We start from the raw sequence: 12,324 nt of genomic DNA, 5'->3' as shown, positions 1-12,324 counted from the left end.
TGACAAGTGCGTTTATTATATGAATTTAGTTGAATCGACATCTAATGTATGGCTTTTCTTCTCTAGGGGGCTCAAATGTGCAATGACTTGAACACCACTAATTCCTGACGTTTCCAAGAGATGTCCTGGTTTAACATTAGCACAGTATCAGGGCACTGTGGTGTTAGGTGCTGTACAAACACAGAGATAAACATGGTCCCTACCCTGAAGAGTTTACAATCTTTCTATGTTTCACTTATTAGCTCACTGAAATAAGACTAACAAAATGTGGATATACGTTACTGCCAGTAGTCAAATACCATTTTTTGCCACTAGAGATAAAAATAAAGCCATCAGATGGCATCCGTTAAAAAAGGTTGCAAACTTGAACAGCAATGCCAAACATTTTGAGACAAGAACATAAATGGATGCATGGCTAAACCATGGGTCAGAGCCTCAGCTAGAGTAAATTGTCTAGCTCCATTGAAGTGAATGGAGCTATGCTGATTTACCACAGCTAAGGAACTGTCCCTATATAAACACAATTTTGATAGATTGATTGTTTTGCTTTCATTCACATAGATCCACCACGCATGCATTTCCTGTGTAAAATTACCTCTTATTTTTGATGAAGGCAAACAACAATAAAAGTGACATCCTGATGAGAGGTGGTGGTGTGGGGGGCGTGTACAAATCTTGTCTGTTTCAGGTTAAAATCAGCTCTGCAAACAAAGTGGTTGATGAAGTCTCCACATAAGCAGATATTTAGGAATTAGAAATTGAAAGCTGCAGTACACAGAAAATAAACAAATCCACCCATAGTTTTGTCTGTTTACATCACAATTACAGGCTTAATCTGGATCCATTTTAAAACTAGCTCAGATTTAGCCCTAATTTTAAAGAAGATGATTATCAATAACTTTGTAAGTAAAACGTGAAACCTCCTGGTTTTCTTGGAATTTTTTTGTGACATGTCACTGACCTGCTGCCCATCTCTGTTTAGTGAGCAAAGAAATCAGCCTTGCAGCTAATGACTCAGAAGCATTTCCTGGTATTACCCTGACTCTGTGCTGTTTTTTCCCCGCTTCATCTTTCATAGTGCTCTGTGCAGAGTGTCCTTGGTTCCTACTCCTTAGATAAACCATCCATAGAGTGTAACAAAATATTTGAATCTGTGCAGCCCCTTTCAGCCTACACACAGTGTGACTTTTTGGAAAAGCCAGTCAGGCCCACATACAAGGATATCCAATAATAAGAAACATGAGATTAAATTGCTGCAAACACAGCAACTCCTACAAATGAATCTCTCTCTCTCCTATCAACAGGTTCTAATAAAACGGAGGCAGTTTTGTTAATGTTATCTTTGGTCTGTTTATGCAGAAGGAAAAAAGTTTCACCAAGAGGTTCCTTGCTGATAAACAATAAGCTTACTTGAGTAGGATCAAATTCTGTCCTTGGATGGGAGTTTTGTGCATGTGTTAGAGAACAGAATTTGACTCTTAAACTTTAAGGGCTGGACTCTCAGCTGATGTAAATCAACATCCATCCACTAAACTCAATGGATACTTGCCTGTGAACTCAGTGGAGCTATGTCACTTTACATCAGGTGAGGATCTGGCCCAAAATTAGTTCATTACAGTATGAGAGATGTCCAAGTAAGGAATACACATCCACTACCTGATCCACGGTCTGCCTTTGACAACAGGTAAGACACCGATGGGTGGTTGGCTACACCATGTAGCTTACAGCACGGCGTTTGGCAGGTCCTGAAGGACAAAGAATGGTGAGTGTAATAGAACTGTTGGTAGGATACATGTAGTTGGGAATCACTCTATAAGGGTTATACAGCGAAGCGGGGGTACTGGAACAATTTGTATAGTATGTGGCGGGGGGGAAGCTGAGTGCCATTGAACCAAATTGTAAACCCTGAATATGATGGAAACCTCCATGCCAGGTGGTGCAGCAGCACCCCTAGTTCCAGCACCTATGCAGTGGTTGCTTTTTGCTTATTCAGGAGAACCCACTTATATTTAATTCTTGCTTTGTGCAAAACAGTCATTGTAGGTAAAACTTACCACTGTGTAGGGTTGCACAAGGCCTGATCACTATGTAAGTTCTACTTAGGCCTGGTGTGGGCCTCAACACAGACAGGCATGAATTTCACTGCAGGGGACATTGTGTAATTTTAACCAGGGAACCTGACAGACCCTCTTATTTGTCCTCTGTGTCTGTAGGGAGCCAGATAGGACTTCCCTGTCATTCCTAGTGACTGAGGAGGAAGCCACCAAGGCCTCATCCAGGGTAGGTATCAGCAAAGACTCCTTTGTCCTCTCTTGGCAAGCGATGGGGGAAAGATAAAGTCCTCTCCTTATCACCTGAGGCTTCTGCTGGAGACACAACCAGCCTTTCAACTGGGGGTGGGGTAGGGCTAAGTCCTCTTTTCTTTCTGGTACTTTGACTGAAGAGGGTATGGGCGGATATAATGCCCTTAACAGGAAACATCCAACATTTCCCAGATGTGTCCAGTGCTGCATGCACCATAATAATGGAGCCGCCTTAGCTACAGGTAGAATGAAGCTTCCCTATAGATGGAATGAAATCCCTTTCCATTGTACTGAAGCACTGAGGGACTTTCATTCCACTTCAGTGTATGCAGAGATGCACTGTAAGTGGACTGTGCTATCTGTGATGGCTCTGATTGGGTGTCCAGATCTGCTGTCATGCAGGTGAATGTAGCAGAAGTGGTGTAGCATGACTGACTCACTGAAATGTGAAATGGAACACAGTAATTGTAGGGAAGGAGTTTTTTGGGCCAAGGACTGTGACAGTTTTTGCATAGCATCCAGTATGATGGCGACCTCATCCTGACGGGGGGCCGCTGGAGACTAGAGGAGCTGTGTGCAATGGTAAGTTCTCAGCTGAAGGCCCAATTAGCTAAAACGTTCTGGAGCCAGGTTTGTCGGTTCTACCTTATCCGCTTGCCCTTCGCAGTTATCTTGTTCAAAGTAGTATGGTGGATGGAAGCAACATGAATGTGATGCCATGTGGAGTATCTAGGAGTCAGGAACACGCTGACTTGGAAGCAATGCAAATTCAGTTTGTTATGAACATAATGCAATGCAGGAAGCATTCTGAGCTTTTCCTGGATCCCTTGGGTAGTACGCAAGAGGCTATGTAATGGGTGCTACTGCATGTAGAGGAAGGATCTGATTTGAGCTACCTTGTTCTGTCAGTCGTCCACACTTCAGATATCAGTTAGGTATTCTGAGAGAGCCCTTTTCTGCTGCACTTTCTACTGAAGTGAAATGGCGGCAGCCAAACTAGAAAGAACGCCTCTTGGCTAACTTCCTGTATGATAAACCTCCACATCTAACTGATGGTTATGCCCTTTTATTTCCCCTTGCCATAGGGGTGGGAGCACTGTTAGGTTAGAGCAGGCGACGAGGGGTTGGTACAATTCCTGATTCTGCCGCTGACTCCTTGTGTGCCTCAGGCTAGTCACATAGGCCCAGACCCTCTATCGCCTATTGATTTCAAGGGATTTAGGTGCCTAAATATCTTTGAGGATCTGGGCCTTAATCTCTCCATACTTCACTTTCCTTGTCTGAGTATCATAACACTCCCCTTACGAGGGCTTTATGAGAATTCATGTTTGTAAACCACTTCAGTGTCCTAGGATGAAAGATGTGAAAGTGCAAAGAACCATAACAAACTGGCTAGTGGGTATATAGATTGCTACCTTCAATTGTGTTTCATATGCCGCATACTGCTAAGCGCTAAAGGCAATTGTCTTTTAGTTCAAGCTGTAGGATCCAGGACTTTTTAAAACAAGAGGATCTGAGTTTTCTCTTTGTTACCTACTTGAGGTTCCAAGCAGCCTTGGTGTGCATCACAGTGGCTACCAGGAACTGTTGCTGGCCACAGATTTGTCACCATAATATTATTTCTCCAGCTCTCTCTTGGGTTAATGTGCACCATGTGCTTTCTTTGGCAGCTTGTTCCAAATTTTCACAAGCTTTTTCACGGAGACATCCTGTCTTGAATTGCCTGTATTATATTAATTCCCTTCCTTGGCTTCAGCACATATAACAGCTTTTCAAATTAGTTTTGATCACATATGAATCTGAGAGGCATCAGTCTGTTCCTGGACATTTATAAACCTCTCTAATCCTTCACTTGGGCCCAGTTCTAATCTCTTGCATTTCAATTATGCAAGGTAGATATTCTCCTTGCTAAAATGGTGGGGAGGAGTATGGGGGTGGGATGCATCTCAGGAAAGCTGCTTAGTACCTGGGAAAAAGGCATGCAACCCAGATGGAGTAGAAATAAGGCAGGGAATGGCTACCAGAAACAAATTACACACATTCCAATTTAAAGGAAAAAAGAATCTCAGAGAAACGGGGGGCATAAGTTAAAGCATCTCCGGGACACTTTAATTTGTGTGACTGGCACTCTAGTAGCAGATCCCCTGGGGTTTGCTAACCTTGGCAGTATAACAAAGGTCACGTACTCACATGAATGAACCATTCCTGAACAATTACTACAACTCGCTGAGATACTAGTGGAGTTTCCCTCAGGACTGACATGCTTGTCATCTCTTTCCATCTTCCTCCAAAATGAGGAAATACTGGGGCCATTGCAAGGAAAAATGCCACTTGTCATTCACACATCTGAAACCTCCTGCATTGCAGGAGACTAGAATACAGTGCTGCACGCCGACAGGTTGCCTGTTTCTGTTAGAATTCTCATCTCTAATTCCACAGAGCAATTAAGAGTGTTTAGGATCGGCTACAGATACAGTAGGCCCCACTATTTCTGCTGTCAGAGATAATAAGCAACAGAGTTTGCCTTTATTAATGATAGACCATCATGTGCTAAATACCAAACAGAATAATGATGATAATCCCAGGGCACACTCTGAAACAACCCTGCCCCAAAGATCTTATAAAACAGCAGAAGGAGTTGTTAGGAGCACAACGGCAAATACAATCAGATCAGGTGGCTGCTTGAGAGTGTAACACATGGCTGGTGTTGAGGGCTCCTGCCTTGGGAACTAGGAATTCAACTCCCCAAACAACTATTCAAGTCACCTCTGCCCTTGCCCACAAAGGGAAGGGAAAGAGGAAGCACATCCCCTTTCCAGTGCCAAAGCCTCGACTTCCTAGTGGTGGATAACACCCCATATGGCCTCCCATGCCTTTCTGGGTGACAGATGTCCCTACTTAGCACTATGCAGCTGTCGGTACATCCATCTAGTGGCTCTAGCCTCCATATGTATCCCTCCAGCCTCCATATGATATCCCTACAGCTAATGGGCATTCCTCTTTAATTTAAATGCTGTAGATCTGTGATTTTGGGAGGAGTGCAAGGTTTAGGGTTCTGACCTCTGTGCTGCACACATATAGTTCAGCTGGCAGTTTTGGTGTCTGTTCTCTGTGGCCTCAGGTTAGTTACAATATGTACTGAAAAGGGGAGAAGGAAAACGAGAGCATTACACCTGATCCTTTTCTCATTTAAATCGATGGGAATATCTCCACTGACACCAATGAAGACTGGATTGGAGTTGAGAGTAAATACCAATGAAAGAGGTGTTCAGAAGCAAGTATAGAGAGAAGGGTTTGAAAGCTCAGAGACAGGTGTACTGGGGATACTTGCTTTGATGGAAAATATGTAAACAGATATCAGTGCAGAAGTAATTACAGTGAAATAAGTTCCAATAACAGTAAAGATGAGAGAAGAGGTGTGTTGGCTAGTTTGCCTCCTTTCAGTGACCGAGCTCTACTGCTTTAGGACCTGATCTTTCCTCACTGAAATCGGTGGAAGTTTTGCCATGAATTTCAGTGGAAGCAGGGCCTTGTTTGATACCCGCTTTTTTATTATGGCCTACTCTAAGCTGTTGGAAGCTTTGTGACCTAAGGGATCTTCCATTCCTAGGGCGGTTTCAATGGAAGCAGCACTAAGAGTGCAGGTATGATCTTATGTAAGAGTTCCCAGTCCCTCTCTGAAGTTTATGGGGCTTTTTGAAGCACTTGGAGGAGAGGAAGGTGATCAGGAACAGTCACCATGGATTCACCAAGGGCAAGTCATGCCTGACCACCCAGATTGCCTTCTATGATGAGATAACTGGCTCTGTGGATAAGGGGGAAAGCAGTGGACATGATATATCTTGACTTTAGCAAAGTTTTTGATATAGTCTCCCACAGTATTCTTGCCAGCAAGTTAAAGAAGTATAGATTGGATGAATGGACTATAACGGAGAGGCAACCTATGCTTTGAGCAGGGGGTTGGACTAAATGAACCTCCTGAGGTCTCTCCAACCCTAACATTCTCTGGTTACAACTTTGACCTAGCCTGCAGCTTTTTATCATGTTAGTACTGATTCTTCATTCATCTGCTTTCTTTCCCATTTAAATTCACCTGCTTCTTATCCCCCTCTATCTACTAGTTGTGCTTATTTTTGCTTTCCAGAAAACTTTCATGGACAAAACACTCCAGCACCACTACAATTATGTTTTCTATGTATAATGAGCCTTCATGCCAGAGTTCTTCCTTAAGTTCTTGGCATCTCAAGTAGATTTAAATGGATATTCACCATCTCACTGTTGACTGTCTTCAGGCCCTGGATTTTATTAATGACCATTTCTCTATGAAGCTAATACCGTTATGTTGCAGCCTGCCTGTAGGCTATTCGCTTCTTTTTATAAAGGATGACTTGAGGAAATAATAATTTATTTACCAAACCTATATTTACTCCAATGGTCCTGTAATCTGCGCTCAGGCAATTCTTTAAACCAGTGGTTCTCAACCAGCAGTCCATGGCCCCCTGGGGGGCTGTAAACAGATTTCAGGGGGTCCGCCAAGCAGAGCCAGTGTTAGACTCACTGGGGTCCAGAACAGAAAGCCGAAGCTCCGCCACGTGGGGCTGAAGACCGGGGCCCTGAACCCTGCCAGCTGGGGCTGAAGTCGAAACCTGAGAAACGTAGCTTTGTGGGGCCCCCTGTGATGTGGGGCCCTGGGCAATAGTCTTGCTTGCTATTTCTGCAATTTCTTGTTGTGGCATAGGTGGGCCATGGCGTTTTTGTAACATGTTGGGGGGGCCTCCGAAAGAAAAAGGTTGAGAACCCCTACTTTAAACAGGCCAAGGATGTTTCATCACAGTGATATAGGAAATATAGACCATATAGTAAACTAAGAGAAACCAAGGAAGTCAGCTGCTTTTTCCAGTGAGTGTTAATTAGGTTGGGGTGTGTATGTGTGGTGGGTGAGTGCGCGCACATATACATGCTTTTTTGTGCATGAGTGCCTGACTTCTATCCCTGCTAAGGAACCCACTGCTAGACAACATCGGGTCTCACATTCACATGCAATTGTCATAAGACCCCATGAAAGGGATTCTATTGTAGCCATGGAATCATTACAGATGGCACTTGACTATTGGATCAGTATTCCCTGTCTTTTGGGTTTCTCAGGACAAGTTCTACCCAGTGGGGATGAAGGCGTATGTAATGCCTTGGCCCTCTGCTGGATAGAACAGCAGGACTGCTGATCAAGTGATAGGGCCCCCTGTTTTGGAGCAGAAGGATTTAGAATCATAGACTATCAGGGCTGGAAGGGACCTCAGGAGGTCATCTAGTCCAACCCCCTGCTCAAAGCAGGACCAATCCACAGACAGATTTTTGCCCCAGATCCCTAAATGGCCCCCTCAAGCAGGGGTGGCTCTAGGCCCCAGCACGCCAAGTACGTGCTTGGGGCGGCATGCTGCGGGGGGTGCTCTGCCGGTCGCCAGGAGGGCGGCAGGCGGCTCCGGTGGACCTCCCGCAGGCATGCCTGCAGTGGGTCCGCTGGTCCCGCGGCTTCGGTGGAGCATCCGCAGGCGTGCCTGCGGGAGGTCCACTGGAGCCGCGGGACCAGCGACCGGCAGAGCGCCCCTCGCAGCATGCCGCTGTGCTTGGGGCGGCGAAATGACTAGAGCCACCCCTGCCCTCAAGGATTGAACTCATAACCCTGGGTTTAGCAGGCCAATGCTCACACCACTGAACTATCCCTCCCCCTCCCACTTCTACATTCACAAGTCGTAGAAGTGCATGTGGCCATGGGATAAATTACTGGCCATGATGGTTATGAGCTAAATTCTCTTCTCAGGGTACATCTACACTGCACATCCTTATGGCAGTGTAGAGTACATACACTACACGCCCCCCAGCATGGATATAAATAGTAGTGTTGATGGTGAGGCACCACTAAGGCAATTCGAGCAGACACCTCTGAATTCTTGAGGTATGTACCCTGCTCAGTTCTCTATGTGCCCAAGCAATGTCTCTCCTGTCTACACAGCTGATTTTAGCAGTGTCGTGTCTCCCATCTAATCAGGAAAACTATCTCATTTCCATGGGAGTCTGGGTCTGGGTTGTGGGAGGGCTTTTTTGTTCATTTTGTTTTGTTCTGAATTTGGGGAGTGGTTTTTGCACTTGTAAGACAGGAAACTGCTTGGGTTTCATAATAGCTCATATTCTTAGGTTTGATTCTCTTCTCACTTAAACTAGTTTTACTCTGGTGTAAATCTGCTGATTTCATTGTAACTATCTACTCCTGACTTAGGGCTCTTCGACATAGGGCAATTTACCTGTATAATTGCACTGCTGTAGTTATACAGTACAACATACTGAACCTAATTTTCTAAGACATTCTTGGGTGACGGGTGGTACTTTGTCCAATTGATAAAAAGCCATTTGGACTGAAGAAAGAAAGCGGAAAAGCTAAGGGCTTGATTCTCCTCTCACTCAACTAGAGTGATGGCTTGTCTACCTGGGAAAATATACTGGCAGAACTATAGTGGTACAATTATAGTGCTATCGTTATATTAGTGTAAGTAACTGAAACTAAACCAGAAAAAGGCACGCTTATTCTGGAATAAGAGAACCCACACGAGACGTTATACTGGTATAACCAGCCTCCCATGGCAATGAGGAGTTCAGTTTTCCTGATTAGGGGACAGATCATGGAGCTTCATATTCACACTGGTAAGGATTCACTTATGTACATAGTCGCATTGAAATGGTGGGATTACTCACATGAGTTAGTGCTCACCAATGTAAGTAAAACGCTCACAGTCTGGTCCCAGATTCTAGCTATATTGAAGATAACTATTATTAGTTTGAAGGCACCCAAACACATGCTGAACACTTTACAGGAACATAGGGAAAAAAAACCAAGATTCCCATCTAGAAGCACTTACAGTCTTATGGAGACATGGTGCCACGGCAGTGTGAAAACAACATGGGAGAAGGAGTGAGGAATAACAAGTGCGATGGAATAGCAAGAGGAATAATTTTCACATGGTGAATTGGTGTTGGAATGTGCACGTGTAATATATTATATATGTGGGGCGTGAATCAGATGGTGTGAATCAGTGTAGTACCATTGAAGCCAATGGAGGGATGTCAGTTTACACCGAGAGACTCTGACACATATTTATACACTCAGCTCTAAAAGACAATACAGCAGAAGTGAGTTTTACTTGCTACCCGCTCAGCCAGCTTTTTCCTTTATATTGTACCCCATTTTAACTTTGACTTAAATGGCCCTGTCACGGTCATGAGGAGCATTGGATTTACTGTCAGTGCCTAGCTGCCACAACAGAGCATAAATTAAAGATGGGCCCTAGCTGAAAGTTCAGACCCTGATCCAAACAGATACTAAGCTCAGCCCCAGGTACTCGTGCAGGCTCATTGCTAGTAGAAACAGAATGTAAAATTAAGGGAGTTAAAATGATGATGGACAAGCAAACGCATGTGCTATTTTTTTCAATGCAGGACACATACTGCAAGATAGGCATAAATGCAAATGTATCGGGTGTTATCTTCAAGCAGAATTGCATCATTTCTGCCAGACACCGCTCTATATATCTGGTTTAGGTATGCTTGTTATTTTAATCAATTATAGGATCAGATCCTCAGCTGGTAAGAACTGGTACGGTTCTATTGATTTCAATTCTGCTGATTTCAGTGGAGCTTCTCCGATTTAACACGTTGAGGACCTGGCCCTGAATCTGAAGAAATAAATGTAACATTAATCAATTTCATATATGATCCCATGGCACCAGTGACTGAGCCAGTATTTTTGAACGGATCAGGAAAGAGTGCGTATCCTAAGCTCAGTCCGCGGAAACCTGTGCCTCTTCCAGGTCATGCTAAACCACAGATAATAATCGAGTGGACTGAAAGACAGCTGCATGGAGGAGAGGAACTCCAGACAGCCATTGTAGACAGCACGTTCAATGAGCATAGAGATGAAAGGCAGATGGAAGATGGGGCGGTAGCTGGAGAGGTAAGTGGGACTAAGGGTGGGGTTTTTAAGATGGAAGAGACTAAATCTTACTTGCATTGTGAGGGGAAAGAGCCTGAGGAGAGTGTTTAGCCTCCTTTTCTGCTCATGGAATATTCATGAGCCGGTTATGATTTCCTTGTATTTATCTGTCATTCTAAATTTTTGACACGTTTTTTGTAATGTTTTTAACTCTGTGGATTAATCAGCTCAGCTCTGCCACTGTGCAATTCTCAATATTCATGATTCCTGGCATCTCATTTCACGGCTGGTCAGATAGGCCATCACATGGCCTGGTTTCTGTTGTTTGATTGCATGAGCATTTCTACTGTGACTTTTTTTTTTTTTTTTTTACATCTACGCATTTAAAATTCAGTTTCCACAGAGACTCGCTCCTGTGATTTTTGGGGAGTTTACCTGGCATGGACATTCATGCCAGCAGAACTGTAGCTACTGGTGGGAAGGAAATACAAATGGGGCGTGAGCATGGCCAAAGGAACATTGGGATGGATATTTGCAGAAGGTATTTTGCAGCATTTGCCCAGATCTGCGCTCTCTTTACCTATATTAGACTTCAACACCTGATTTGGGCCTTGAATTTGCAAAAATTTATTCACATGCTTAATTCTACATACGGAGTAAAATCCTGACCCCATGGAAGTCAATGGCGATACTTCCATTGACTGTAATGGTGCCAAGATTTCACCTGCTGTGTGTAAATCTCACCAAAATCCATACATAAGCACGTCACTATGTGTTTGCAGACTGGGGCCTTTTGTTGTTGTTCACAATGCTGATCCTATTGTCAAATGACTTTTTTTCTGTCGCTCTGGTCAGGTTTGTGATTCACTCAGTCTGTCTCCCTGTACAAATAGCAGGAAGGGCATAGCAGGATACTCCTGCATGCCTCCCGTTTCCTTTGATTTGTGAGTGACCACACTCAGTCAGCGCTGGGTGATGGAAATTAGAGCAATCATTTCCCTTCCTGGTGGGAGTGGGAGTTATTTCCTCCCCATCACCACAGCTGGGCCCTTCCTTAAACCACACGAGCCACACTGTAAATAAGAACAAAGTAGGAGTCGGCAGGGGAGGTTGAGAGAATAAAGGGATAAACCTAACTTCTTTTCAACACTAATCTGGATACAGGACCTGTTTGTATGCAGTCTTACTGGTTGTTTTTTCCAGGAGATACGGTACATGGAGATATTATATAACAGTGTCCATACTATTAAAAATCAATGTTTAAGCTTACACACTTAAGCTTTCAGTCAGCAACTACCAAAGTTAAGACTGCACATGCAAGCTTAAATCTGTCCCCCTATGCACCTGCATTAGGTTACAGAGCCAGATCTTCAGCATAGTTAATGGAACTGGGCCAGTTTAGACAAGCTGAGGCTTTGGGCCACTGTCTTTAATGGCACGATCTCATCATATTTATCAAATACAATATAAAATCATACATTTTTTGTGTAAACCCTTAGATACCCGTGTTTAGTCTCTTGTAGCATTGTTTACTATTCTGTGTATGCCAAACAATGTTCATTAACATCATTTGTGTGCAAAATACACAGGGAAGGTGAAACTGACACCATGCAAAAAGCCAGCACAAGGTGCATTCCCGCCACTTACATTCCACTGAAACTTTGTTTACGTGAGGGCTACAGTTGGACTTAAGTGATGCTTCATCTTTGCTGTAGCCCCGTGCACAGAATTTCACCCTGAGTGCGGTTACGCTCCTGCCAATCTCTCCTTTGTTTACTTGTGCACTTTGTGAAGTTATGGGGTGACAATGCATTGTGCTGTATTATCTGAGAGACAGTATGTGAAAGTCTGTATTGTGTATTTACACAAGGGGGCAGAATAAATGTTGCATGAGAAACTTTGACGGGGTGTGATTTTGTGTCTTGGTTTTGCAATTTTTAAAGTTTTCTATTTAAAGAAAGAAAATAATCCTATCGTTAGAACTGTTTTGTTGGCCATTGGAACTCCCATGCAGCATGCACACTAACTGAGACAAGGGCT

At 43.9% G+C, this 12,324-nt stretch overlaps 1 long non-coding RNA gene across 1 annotated transcript in view; it reads left to right on the top strand.

The window, feature by feature from the left end:
- Positions 1-10,308, top strand: part of LOC120372706 — a 39,618-nt gene extending 29,310 nt beyond the window's left edge. The window contains exons 3-4 of the long non-coding RNA XR_005585130.1: positions 2,214-2,280; positions 10,163-10,308. This is a non-coding gene — a long non-coding RNA (uncharacterized LOC120372706). The remainder of the gene's footprint in view (positions 1-2,213; positions 2,281-10,162) is intronic.
- Positions 10,309-12,324: the final 2,016 nt, after the last annotated feature.

Source organism: Mauremys reevesii, linkage group 9, assembly GCF_016161935.1.
Source record: "Mauremys reevesii isolate NIE-2019 linkage group 9, ASM1616193v1, whole genome shotgun sequence".
Taxonomy (NCBI): Eukaryota; Metazoa; Chordata; order Testudines; family Geoemydidae; genus Mauremys; species Mauremys reevesii.
This window is presented reverse-complemented; position numbering and strand designations above follow the sequence as displayed.